The sequence below is a fragment of the Ailuropoda melanoleuca genome, chromosome 8 (assembly GCF_002007445.2).
Source record: "Ailuropoda melanoleuca isolate Jingjing chromosome 8, ASM200744v2, whole genome shotgun sequence".
NCBI lineage: Eukaryota > Metazoa > Chordata > Mammalia > Carnivora > Ursidae > Ailuropoda > Ailuropoda melanoleuca.
In genome coordinates this window covers 62,499,595-62,513,538 of record NC_048225.1, presented here as the reverse complement: position 1 = coordinate 62,513,538, position 13,944 = coordinate 62,499,595, and positions in this window count along the sequence as shown.

Below are 13,944 nucleotides of genomic sequence, written 5' to 3'. Positions count from 1 at the left end.
GAAGAATGAAGGGGGGGTAAACAGAAGGGGGAATGAACCATGAGAGACTATGGACTCTAGGAAACAAACGGAGGGCTTCAGAGGGGAGGGAAGTGGAGGACTGGGATAGGCCGATGATGAGTATTAAGGAGGGCACATATTGCATGGTGCACTGGGTGTTATACGCAAATAACGAATCATGGAACATCACATCAAAAACTAAGGATATACTGTATGGTGACTAACATAACATAATAAAAATTATTTAAAAAAGATTAGAATATACAAGTAATGATATTTAAAATGTGTATCCGTGTCCCACCAAAGGTAAGTGAGCACACTTGAGAAAATCCTAGAATGGTGTAAAGATGGGTGAGCAGAGGGGAAGCAAGTCCCCTGCCACCAACTTCCTGAAGGCCAGCCTTGGTCCCATCTGGTGAGCCCAGAAGCTCATATCTGAGGCCCCAGACACTTGGGGAAGCAATGGTGGCTGATAGTTGCTAGGAAACACTTAGGAAGTGGCTGGGGTACATCTGCTGGGCCTGTTGATACACTATCTGGTAGGAAGTGAGGGCCTGGAATCAGAAGAGAAAGAGGAATGTATTTTATGCCCAGAGCTGTTAAAGGCCTTTCATGATCCTGAGACTTGAATTAGAAATAATAGGGTATAGGGGAACCCCAAATGAAAGCCAGAATGGCTCTAAGTCTACAGCTAGGTGAACGGCCTTGCATGAGATGTTTCCCATTTGCTTCATTTTCATGAGGGTACTTATTTTTCTGGTGGTTGGGCGAGAAGCTTCTTTTCTTCTCTCCCTTGTTCCCACTAAAGTCAGACCCATGGGAATCAGCTTCAGAGCACAGTTACTTCTGACCTTGGGCAGCATCTTCCCTGAGGGTCCCTGTGGCCACACCAGAGCCCATCTTCTGACCAGCCCTGGGGTCCTTTCGACCTTGAATTGAAGCCTTCTTGGTCTTTATGGGTTTCAGATCTTGCATTTCTGCCCCTTTCTTGTCCTTGTTCCTCTCCAGACTCAATTTCACATAACCGCCCATCTGTTTCCTGCTTATCCTAGATTCTCATGGGCTTTTCTTAGTGCCCAGTGCCACTCACTCTGTAGAACTGTGAAGGAGCCTGTCAGATCCATGAATATTGGCCTCACCCTCTGGCCTCCTTCTCTCAGCTGGGCCTCAACTCTCAGCCTGTTGGCTATCCTGGTTCCTGAATGGCCACCTGGGAGCTGCCAAGTGTTGTCTATTCTGAGTGGCGTGGCAGGAAGCCCATTGTGTTGACAACAGTGAATTGAGCGTGTTCACACAGACAGTAAAATAACCAGGCATAGCTCACACAAGCCGGGACACAGGATAGTGTTATTCATGAGGATATCCCTTCTGTCTGAGGCAGTGATGGATGGTGTAGAAAAGAACAGGGATTTCATAGTCAGGCAACAGAGGTCAAATCTTGGCTCTGCAACTTAATAGCCTGGGCAATTTTTTTAAATCTTTCATAACCTTAAAGTCCTCATTTAGAAAATGAAGATAAATAAAAGTACCCACTCACTGGGTTGTTTTAAGGATTAACTGAAATTAGTGATCATGATTTATAGTGAGAATTTTTAGATGGTAAATGTATTAGTTTATTAGGGCTGCCATAATAAAGTATCACAAAGTGAATGGCTTAAACAACAGAAATATTTTGCCTCATAGTTCTGGAAGCTAGAAGTTCAAAATCAAGATGTCTGTGGGGTTGGCTCCTTCTGCAGTCTGTGAGGAAAGGAGATGTTCAGGACTTTCTTGTTGGTTTGTAGATGGCCATGTTTTCCCTATGTCTCTTTACATGGTGCTCTCCCTGCATGTGTGTGTCTGTGTCCAAATTTCATTTTTCTTAAGGATATCAGTCATTGGATTAGGGCCTACCCTAGTGACCTCATCTTAACTAATTACATCTGCAAAAACCCTATTTCCAAATATGGTCACATTCTGCAGTACTTGGGTGTTAGGACTTCAACATGTGAATTTTTGGGGTGGTGCAATTCAACCCATAATAGTAGCTATCATTATTTGTCAGGAGCTCTTAAAAAGCCCTGATTATTGATGGGATTTAGTGGAATTATATGGTGACCACTCAAACTTATGCAGTTAACCACAGTCTACTTGAAATACCATTGTATTAGTCACTGGTAGTGGTAGGTCTATAGGTGACCTCACAGCATCCAAGTTCATGTATAGGAGCTGATTGTGAAAAGATTTTTGTTTTTCCTTTTCCCTAACCAGTGGTAGCAGTGGTCATGGGGTAGTGATGGTGGTGGTGATGGTAAACTCCCAAGTGTCAGACAGAGTATACTTGGGCCTGGTGTCCATTTTGGATCTCTAGGGCTGAGGTCCAGGGCCAGATCCTGATTCTGTTCACTTCCTCTTGTCCTATCTCCAACATAAGTCAATATGAAGAAGCTCCATGCCTCATAGCAAGTTCCAAAATCACTGGGAATGCATTCCTCAAGAAATGGAGGGAAGGGTGGCACACCACCCTCCCTGTTCTGTAGAAAAGCTGAGCTACTATGGAGGCAGGAATACAAGTAGTACCCAGCAGCTGGCAGCTGGGCCTTCTTCATGCCACACCAATGGAAGTAGGAAAGCTGAAAGCAGAAGGATGTTGGGGTATATGCAGAGTGGGATGGAAGACCCATCATGACCTCTGTAACTTCTGCACAAATATCCATCCTGGTGCTGTTCACTGGTGCCCAGTGTCATGGTTGATTCTCCCTAACCCTCCTCCAAGGGGAGCCATATTCAGGAAGTCTTTTCCTGAGAGTGAGGTATGAGAGTGGGGAGCTCAAGTGTCTGGGATGCCCACTTCTGGCATTTATATCTCAGTCTCTCAGCACCCCAGTGACCTGTAGTTTGAGCAGTTGTCGTGTCTGCTTCCCACTAGGTCAAGGTTATGCCTCTGAATGTTCTGGTAGGATTTGTGTGGCTGGAGACAGTAGTGAGTCCTTGGAGTGTGGCCAAGCCTGGGGACACTGCAACGTCCTCCTTAGTGTCATTCTTGAGGGGATGCTGGCTTTGATGGGGACACAGGGACAGGTCTCTATTTTTTCTCTCTTCTATTAACTATCCCAGAATTCCCTTTCTTCTAGCTCAGCTCAGTTTCAGCAAATATTTATTGAATATACATACCATGCTAGCAATTTAATACATGGTACAGTCCTCAAAGAGTTTACTTCAAATAAAGATTTAAAAAAAGACAAGGAGAGGGGTGCCTCGGTGGCTCAGCTGGTTAAGCATCCAGCTCTTGGTTTCAGCTCAGGTCATGATCTTACTGGTTGTGAGATCAAGCCCCGTGTCTGGCTCTGCGCTTGGCGGGGAATTTGCTGGAAGATTCTCTCCTTCTGCTCCTCCCCCCACTCTCACTTTCTCTCTCTCACATAAATAAATAAATAAATAAATAAATAAATAAATAAATAAATAAATCTATCTTAAAAAAAAACACAAGGAAAAATTCACTGGAACATAGGCAGAGAGAAACAAGGATGGCTATTTTATTTATTTATTTTCTATTTTTATTTTATGAGGACGAGGACAGAATAGCCCAAGTCTACAACAGCTGGAATTCTTGGCAGAAGCCCTGAAGCCAAGAGTTCTGTTATGGATCCTGCCTCATTGTGTGTTTTGACTGGGCACTTTCTCCATTCTGGTCCACACTCAGAACTCGGTCAGATAAGCATGTATCTGGGCAAGCTTGTCTTCCATGTTTGCCCTTATTTGCCCTTATTCCACGTTTGCCTTTCCATGTTTGCTCTTCCATTTGGTCCTTGGACCAGAGTCCAAGAATTGCAAATTCCACCTTCTGGCCTGATCCCTGTAACCAGAGCTTCTTCCTCAAAGCCTCTCATGTTTCCCAAGACCCAGGCTTCAGTTTTAAGAAAGATATGAAAGTACTGGTTCTGTGCCCTTAGAGGTCTTCTGATATCCCTAGAGATGTTTCTTGAGTCTCTTCTAACTCACTTTTCCAATAGTCTTACCATGAAATAGCAGGAATGGGGAGTGGGGAGTAGACAACCTCAGCAGACCCCTTATCATATCCCAGATGCAAGGGCCAAGCACATGGCCCAGGCCAGGGCAGAGCAAGAGAACAACCACCACCTCTTCTCCCAGAGCCCATGGCAGCTGAGCTCACACTCTCCCACATTTGCTAGTTAAATCATTGCTGGTTCTGCAGGAATAGCCCTATACTTGTTTAGTAGCTTTAGCCACTCCACTTCGCAGGGATACCCCACTCCTCAAATGCTGGACATGGGATCAGGTTTTACTTTTTTTCTTCTTCTTCACATTGTCTGGAATTTTTGCAGCTCTACTGACAAGCTGCAATATAGAGAGGTCTTGATTAAGCCTTTGGCCTTCTCCTCACAAAGGCTCTCCTGGGTCTCTGTAACTCAGTTGTCAGCTGGGGCCTCCTTAGTATTTGAACTCTGGAGGAGATTGCTCCCAATCCTCAATTCCACAGTCCAGGAAAGTCCAAAGTAAGTCTGTCATGAGTTCTGATGCTTCTATTCTGGGCTCTTGCACTGTGTAAGCCATCCCGATTCAACCTGCAGACACAATTCAGCCCTTCCCTGGTGTCCACAAGAGATCCATTCAATGAGTATTTGTGAACCTAGTAGAGCGAGAGGGTGCATATCACACATCCCAAAGCCTTCTTGTTGGCTTCTTTCTCTTATTCCTGTCATGTCTTCCTCCAGAGTATCCAGAAGTCTCCTTTTTTCTTTTAAAGATTTTATTTATTTATTCGAGAGAATGTGAGAGTGAGGGAGAGAAGACAAGGGGGGTGAGGGAGGGGCAAAAGGAGAGGGAGAAGCAGACTTCCTGCTGAGCAGGGAGCCCAACACAGGACTTGGCTCAATCCCAGGACCCTGAGATCATGACCTAAGCCAAAGGCAGAGGCTTACCCGACTAAGCCACCCAGGTGCCCCTCCTTTCTCCTTTACTGTGCAGAGCTATCCCCCGTCTGACTCTTCTTTTCCAGCTAACACTCAAATTTTGACACTCCACATTCTACCCCAGCAATTTTCCACTTGTTTTTCCCAACAAACCAGTTCTCACCCTTGAAGAAATTCTAGTGCCAACTCTTAAAATAATAAAAATTTTTCTGTCTGATTTCACATGTATCAAACTCAGAGTTGGGGTTTTAAAAAGTTCCCTCTAGCCATTAGGATACTGCTAGTGCAATTTAATAGGAACTTAATTCAAAGTGTCATAAATGTTAAAGACAGTTATTATCTCACAAAATTAGAAGCCCAGAGACAGGTTGGCTCCAAGCTCCAGGACCCTAGCTCTGCGTCTTGGTTTTGTCCCAAACTTGGCCTCAGACTGATAGCAAGATGGCTATTGCAGTTCCAGGCATCATAGCCAGACCTCACAATGTGCAGAACAAGAAGGGGTGGTTCTCTTCCCACATCTCTTCCTTTTTAGGGAAGGCATTTTCCCCAGAAGCCCCTCAGCAGAAGTTACCTTCCCATCTAATTGGCTGGATTTGGTTACGTGCCTAAACCCATAGCTGGAAAGGGGAATGGGATCTGTGACTGCTTAAATTAAGCAGAATAATCTCCTGATGATGGGGTATGGTGAGCAGCCACTGAAGCATGAAGCTGCATGAATGCACACACAAAAGTGGGGTTCCTCCTGCACAGACAGAGCACTCCTGTGGCTCTGCTTCCAGGTCCAGAATCGTGGCTAGCTGTTGCCTCCTCCCCCAGCTTCAGTGTGCTCCTACAGCTGCCAGCTAGAGAGGACACCTGGTAAAACTGAACATCTCTGCCTTAAAGCTCTTCTCCTACTTCTGCACTGAGGACTAACCATCTCCTTCTTGCAATAGAACATTCTTATGCTTTAAGGAATTTTGTTTCCTTGTTTAGAATATACTAGCAATCTTTTGCAAGTACTTGCATAGATTATTTTTTGAGAGAAGTTATAGGCATTTGGGGGATTCCAAACCTTCCTTTTCACATGAGCTTGTTAGAATTGGTTGATGTGGTGTTTTTTGTTTTTGTGGGTTTTCTTTGTTTTGTTTTTGCCTTTCACTAGTTAGAACAGTGGTTCTCAAATTTCTGTGGGAATTTCTTAGAAAGCTCATTAGAAATGACAGAAGTCTACATTCTACTACCTCCAAACTGGAGCAGAATCTAGAAGCCTATATGTAAAGAAAGCATAGTAGGTGATCACATGTTGAGATTCACTACTTTAGGAGAAGGCATCCAGATATAAGCCTGCTTTGACAAGTTAATTGGAAGGGGCCACAATTCAAATTTCATGTAATTCTATTTTTTTTTTATAGAAGGGAGTTTGTGGAATGAAAACCAAATGTAATATTAATCAGGATATTTTTCCTTTAAGTACATTCACAAATCAGAAAAGAAAGCTCTCTCTTGGCGAAGTGTCTTCCTAATTTTTGGTTCAGAGCATATGGTTACCCTTCTAAGGCTAAATGTTAGGATGCCATTTGTTCAGATGAAATAGTGATTGCTGGCACCTGATGACAAGTGTGGAGCTGCTTAAGGCCTTGGACAGTCTGGACCTGGCTCCTGGAATATTTTCAATGTTTAAAATCTCGTGAGTTGTGTTCTTCACTGACAAGGTTTGCTTCTTCTAGAAATGAAGACCTCTTCTTGTGAATTAGGCCTTGTTTGCCACACTTGTTTCAGGGTCTCTCATTCCTTCTCTAACAGAACTGGAAGCACCCAGTAAGCAACGGACTTGAGGCAGGGAGGGGCCATTCTTGGCAGATGAGGAAGGGGCATGAAATCCAGTATACTCCAGAGTAACCTCGACCTTTAGAGCTGGACCTGGGCAGGTTTACATTTTGACTTTTTGGATGTGGAGACAGAGAATGGGGGTCCTTCACTGGGCAGTCTCCTAGCCATAACAGAGAAAATGTCCAAGAGAAAAACAGACAAAGATAGGAAATAGGAAATAGAGTTAAATTAGGAAGGAAAAGAGATTGAAGAGGCAGGTATCAGATCAAGGGCCCCAGAGGGAGGCAAGTGAATGTTGTGATTTAGGAAGAATTCTTGAGATATAAAGGTTTGGGTTTGAATCAGAACTTGGCCACCTGCTAGCCATGTATCCTTAGAAAGGATACTTCACATTTCAAAGTCTTAGTTTCATGGTGCACTGGGCGTTATACGCAAGTAATGAATCATGGAACTTTACATCAAAAACTTGGGATGTACTGTATGATGACTAACATAACATATAAAAAATTTCTATAATAAAAAAGAAACAAAGTCTTAGTTTCTGTAATAAGAGGGGTAATAATACTACCTACTAAAAAATTCTTGTGTGGATTAAAATAATTCATATGAAGTGCTTACCAGTGCCTGTCTGGCATAGTCACCATTGATTGATTGCATACTGTTATAACCATAGACCACCTTCTTGATTTAGTTTGTAATCGGTATGAACTGCCTCCACAACTTGGAGTACAACTACAATCACCTTCCTTAAATTTTCCAAGCACCCACATACCTATCTTTTAGCAGGATGTCCAATATTTGAGATAGCCACTCCCTTGAATTTTCTAATAACCTCAGTGGCTCATTCAGTCCAAAGGGATAGCCCTACAGCCAAATGCTAGCCAGAGAAAGAACCCTAGAATCTCATTTGTCCAATAATGATGTTATTGTCACTGTTTCTGTTGCCATCATATGGTGTCATAGTTGAAAACAGGTCCCATGTAGTTGTGGATCATTGCCATGATATTGCCCTCATTGGTCTAGAACTCTTTGTAGTAGATTGTCCCTACTGGGCGCTTCCTGTGAATGGATTATGTTTTCTATGATTAAGAATCTGTTTTTTTAAAAAAGAGTCTCTTATGGTTTGTCTCCCTCTCTGATTTCATCCTGCTTTATTTTTCCGGGGTTTGTTTCTTTTACTAACCAGAAACATGCTGTATGTATTGTTCTTTGATGTGCTTGTTGGAGATGTTCTCAGCCTAGCACACTCCTTTTATCCATTATATATTCCACAGAATTAGTGTCACTATCTGGGTTGCTTCATTCTGCTTTTATAATTATGCCCACTTTTGTGCACAAACTTGAGCAAAGGGACTGGAATTTGAAGGGAAGAGTGTTAGTTTGAGAACTTGTCAATCTGAGGTGAAGGCGTGTTAACTTGGCATTGAGCGGGTGGCAGGCCGTGATGCTGACTTGGGCAGGAGGGCAACTGGACTGTGAATTTGGGATACACAAGCTGATGGCACTGTGTGTGATGGGGACATGGCTGGTTTTGCTTTTAACTTTTGTTTTTCTGGGAAACTCAATCTCTCCTTCTATTTTGAATGAAAGCCTTTCTGGATAGAGTATTCCTGGTTGTAGATTTTTTCCTTTTAGCACTCTGAATATATCATGCTGCTCCCTTTTGGCCTGCAAAGTTTCTGTTGAAACACCCACTGATAGCCTTATGGGGTTTCCCTTGTATGTAACTGCTTTCCTTTCTCTTGCTGCTTTTAAAATTCTTTCTATATCACTACTTTTGGCCATCTTATTTACTTTGTGTCTTGGTGCAGACCTCTTTGGGTTGGTTTTGTTGGGGGCTCTCTGTGCCTCCTGGATCTGGATTTCTCTTTCCTTCCCCAGATTCAGGAAGTTTTCATCTATTATTTCTTCAAATAAATCTTCTGCCTCCTTTTCTCGCTCTTCTCCTTCTGGGATCCCTATTATGTGACTATGTTATGCTTGACGGTATCACTGAGTTCCCTGGGTCTATTCTCATTTTGTGCATTTTTCCCCCTCTTATCTGCTCAGCTTGATTACTTTCCATTACTCTGTCCTCCAGGTTGCTGATTTATTCTTCTACTTCCTCTTGTTTGCTATTTATTCCAGGTGGTCTTTTTAAATTTTCATTTAGTGAGTCCAGTATCCCTAATTGGTTCTTTTTTAAGTCTCCTATCTCTTGGTGAAGGGTGTCGTGGAGGTCCTGCACTCCTTTCTTAATTCTAGCGGGTATGTTTATGAGCATTACTTTAAATTCGCGATCAGACATATTACTTAACTCCATTTTGTTTAGGTCTCTTGCTGTGATCTTCTTCTGCTCTTTCCTTTGGGACACATTTCTCTGTCTCCTCATTTTGTCTACTGCTGTGTCTGTTTCTGTGTGTTAGGAAAGTCAGCTATGTCTCCCATACTTGAAAGTAGTGGCTTTATAAAGAAGCGGTCCTGTAGTGCCCCGCAGTGCAATGTCTCCTTTTCACCAGAAAATGGTGCTTCAGGGATGTCTCCTGTGTGTGTTGCTACAAGGGTGTCCTACCATTGTGGTGGAGCTGTGTTTGCCTTCAGTGCAGTCTGTGATATGGCTCTCTGCCTGTTGTGGGCAGAGTCTGTCCCTGTGGTGCTTGTGGGCTGGTCCAGGGCTGCCTCGGGCTTGAGTTGAGTAAGCCCTGGTGTTTGCCAGAGATGAAGTAGCAACAAACTGCAGGACACTTTCCCTGTGTTGTCTCCCAAGAAGTTTTTGTTAGTGGGTGGGGCCCGCAGTCAGAACAGCTACCTGTCCCCAGCCCATTGCTAGGACCACAGTCAGACTGGTGCATGGTTATCTTCCCCTCTCCCTGGACCAGAGCTCACTTTGGAGTGGTGTTGGCCCTTGTCTGGGCTGCTTGCAAACTACCAGGCTTGTGGAACTGCTTTGATGGGATCTTGCCAAGAGTGATCAGAGTGGATGGATACGCTTCACTGTGGCCTCTTGTCTACATCTGGCTGCAGAGAGCCTGTTCTGCTAGTCTTCAGGTCATTTTGTGGGTTATTTATGCTGATGTGGGTGTTCTTCTGGTGGCCACACCGTAAGAAGTGAGCCCAGGGTCCTCCTACTCTGCCATCTTCCCAGCAGCCTCTGCTCTCTAATCAGAAGCTTTAAAAGCCATCACAATCTGTCTTTTCCTCTGTCACAAAAATGTCACTGTCCCATGTAGGAATTACTCCCTCAGTTTGAGGCCTGAAGTGAAGAGTTCGTGGGGCAGAAATACGGCCAAACCATAGCCAGCATGTAATATGACTATGACTATTTACTATTGTAAGCCACCAAGATTTTGGAGTTGTTTGTTATTATAGCATAACCTTCTTTACCTGGTTGATATACCCATCTGGGTCATAGGAGAGCCTCATATTTAGGTTCTATAGTTATAGCTGTTTTAGTGCATTCATTCAACTGAGGCATTACACCCAAAGCATACCACCATGCCAGGGTATCTTAGTTGAGAGGGACCTCCAGCCTCACTACATGCTCTACCATGAATGTATATTCCTCCATGAACACTTAGGCTCTTATTAAAAGCTGGATTACCAGCCCAGAACCTCATGGTATATTCCCTTCTGAGGCACTTGTGTCCCTTCCTGATTGCAGATTCCAATAGGGACTTTCCAAACACAGTTAAGTTCTAATAATAATAACGTCCCTGCAAAAGGAATGGGTCAGGGGTCAATGCCCTTGCCTCCTATGCAGATTTATTCCAGTAGATAATTTGGCATACCACAGACATTTGGGAGAGGTAGTCTTTGTCAGGCTCAGGAGTTTCTGTTACATCTCTTTCCTGTGTATGAGTGCCTATTTGCCTTATATTTGTTAGGGGAAGTCACTAGTTGATATTTTCTCATAGTAAGTGCCATCTACCCCAGTGGATTTGCTACTCCCACTTCTAGCCATAGCAGAGATTTTATTTCTTTTTTTGAAATGTATTTTTTTAGCAGCCCCTCTGTTACATGTAGATGTTATATGGAGGCCTCAATGAGACGGTCTGGGGGAAGAATAAAGGGGTAGATTGGGGTAGATGGGAAGAGTTCTACCTCAGTCTCCCTTTTCCTCTTCTAAAAACTCAAAGATTGAACCCCAAGAATTAAAAAAAATATTCCAATACAAAATAAAATGAAAATGAAGGTATCATTCAGGCTTTTGTGATGGGATTTAATATTAGTACAACTAGAGAAGGTATGTGAGGGTCCAAGGTCAGCAGTGGATCTTGTAAGTAGGAAGGAGGAGGGCTGCCTTTCAGGGCTCAGGGAGGTTTATTGATGCAAGGAGTAGAATCCTTTCAGTCACTGGTATCTGGTCTCCCTCTGCCAGAGGGTGTAAACAACAGAATAGCACTTTGGAAGTATCTCTGGCTGTTATGGGGGTACTGGGGATAGAGGCAAGAGTAGAGATACATAGACTAGTCAGGGGAAGTAGAAAAGATACATGTTTCTTGAGTGAATGAATGAATAAATAAATAAATAAATAAATAAATAAATAAATAAATATTAAGCTGTGGATATTAAGCTGTGACTTTTGATCCCTGCTCTGTGGCATGTGCCATCTTCCTTAAGGACTGTGGTAGGTCTTCACACCTCTGGAAGAATAAAATAATATCCTGCCTGCTGTCCTCCACTGACCCTATAGAGATTCCCACTCTCTCCCTTCTTGGTAGGTCCCTTTGGCTGTATCCCTGAGATCCTATCCTGTTTTTCTCTGAGCTCTTTGGGATTTTAAAGGTTGGTTACAAGCTGGCATTGAGTCTGATTCTGTGCTCTGCTGCCTTCCACTTCTTCACCTCTGTAGTCCAAGCTGTGTCTTATTTAATATCAGATATTATCTTTTCTCAGAGCCATTCTGGTTCACAACACATTTTAATCTCACCATAATCCCCAACACATCCACATTCAAAGCACAAGCAGGTTACTTGCGGGGCAGGGGATGACAACTTAGCTGCCAAAGGCTATGTGCATTCTAGAAGGTTACCCATTCCACTGAGGCCCTTGCTACTCTTGGGGAACCCATCACCCACTTTCCCACCCCCAGGGTCTTACATCCACCACCAGGGGCCTGCCTTGCAGTTTTCCATTCCCAGAATGTTTTCACATTCATTTTTTTAATAAAGATTTTATTTATTTATTTGACAGAGAGACAGCCAATGAGAGAGGGAACACAAGCAGGGGGAGTGGGAGAGGAAGAAGCAGGCTTCCAGCAGAGGAGCCTGATGTGGGGATCAATCCCAGAATGCTGGGATCACACCCTGAGCCAAAGGCAGACACTTAACGACTGAGCCACCCAGGTGTCCCCACATTCATTTTTAAAACGCGGGCAACATTCCTACCCAAGAAAGATGAAGGAAGTCCCTAACATCGCTCAAAACTAGCTTTTGGAGAATCCAAAACAGGCTTAGATGCTTTAAGATGTCTTTGGATTTCAATCCAGAAAAAGGAAAGAAGAACACAAAGGAAGGGCTCAGATCCAAAGTGAATTCTTTTGTCTAGTACCTGGTTTATTCTAAATGTGAAAGTTCAAGTTTACAAAAACAAATGGATTGGATGGGGGCATTTGTGAATTCTGAAGGATAGATATTTCTCCATGTTTGGAGGATGTGCTCAGATATTTGTTTGTGCAATTTTTGTCATTGTTGAAATAAAAGAGGTACTGAGGCTGTGGAACACTGTATCCAGAATGTTGTGAAAAATAAATAAATGATAGTACAGGGCCCAGAATCCCAAGGAAGGGAAGGAGAGAAAATATGGCCCTGGTTGGTATTATCCTCAGGTGGTCCCAGGACACTTGATTGAAAAATCTTTTTCTGACATATCAACTCATAAATTGGATGAATTTACTGATTGAATGGAATAAATTGAGCAAGTAAACTGCTATCAAGAAGACTGACATCTACAGAGGTGTTATTTCTGCTTTTCTCCCATCCTTACCTACTTGCTTTTTGTTAAAATCCTTTTTTGGGAACTTGACTTTAGATGGCATTGACTTGATCAGGCAGCTTTGAGACAAGGATTTCCTAGAGGTGGGGGAAAATGGAATTCTTTTTTTATTTTTTAAAAAGATTTATTTAATTTTTTGACAGAGTGAGTGAGAGAGAGAGAGAGAGAAAGAGAGAGAGAGTACATGAACAGGGACAGAGGGAGAGGAAGAGGAAGACTCAGACTCCCCTGCTGAGCAGGGAGCCCATTGTGAGGCTAGATCCCAGAACCCGGGATCATGACCTGAGCTGAAGGCAGATGCTTAACTGACTGAGCCACCTGGGTGTCCTCCTTTTTTTTTTTTAAGATTTTATTTTATTTATTTATTTTAGAAAGCGAGAGAGTGGGGGGAGGGGCAGAGGGAGAGGATCTCAAGCAGACTTCCCCCTGAGTGCAGAGCCTGATGCAGGGCTCAATGGGATGACCCAAGGATCATGACCTGAACTGAAATCAAGAGTTGGATGCTTAACCGACTGAGCCACCCAGGCGCTCTGAGAATGGAACACTTCTTCAGCAACTGGATTGAAGGAAAAAGCATGGCCTTGGGACGCCAGGTCCAACTCTTTCTTTTCTTTTCTTTTTTAAAAAGGTTTTATTCATTTATTTGTCAGAGAGAGGGCGGGGGGAAGCACAACCAGAGGGAATGGGAGACAGTGGGAGAAGCAGGCTCCCCGCTGAGCAAGGAGCCTGATGTGGGACTAGATCCCAGGACCCTGGAATCATGACCTGAGCCAAAGGCAGATGCTTAACAGACTGAGCCACCCAGGTGTCCCAGGTCCAACTCTTTCATAGAGCAGCTGCGTGATTAGGGATAAGGTACTCTATCTACCTAGGCTTTGATCTGTTACTGAAAAATGCAGACTGGACATTTTTGGAGAGTATGTTTTGAGAATGAGTGATGTATAGAAATTGCTGTGTATAGTACCTGTTAAAAAGTAAGTCTTAAAAAACACGATCTAATTCATAATTGAAAAAAATCACTCTGCCTACAGACATTTCTCCAAAGAAGACATCCAAATGGCCAATAGACACATTAAAAAATGCTCAACGTCACTCAGCATCAGGGAAATACAAATCAAAACTACAATGAGATACCATCTCACACCAGTCAGAATGGCTAAATTAACAAGTCAGGAAATGAGAGATGTTGGTGAGGATGCAAAAAAAGGGGAACCCTCCTACGCTGTTGGTGGAAATGCAAGCTGGT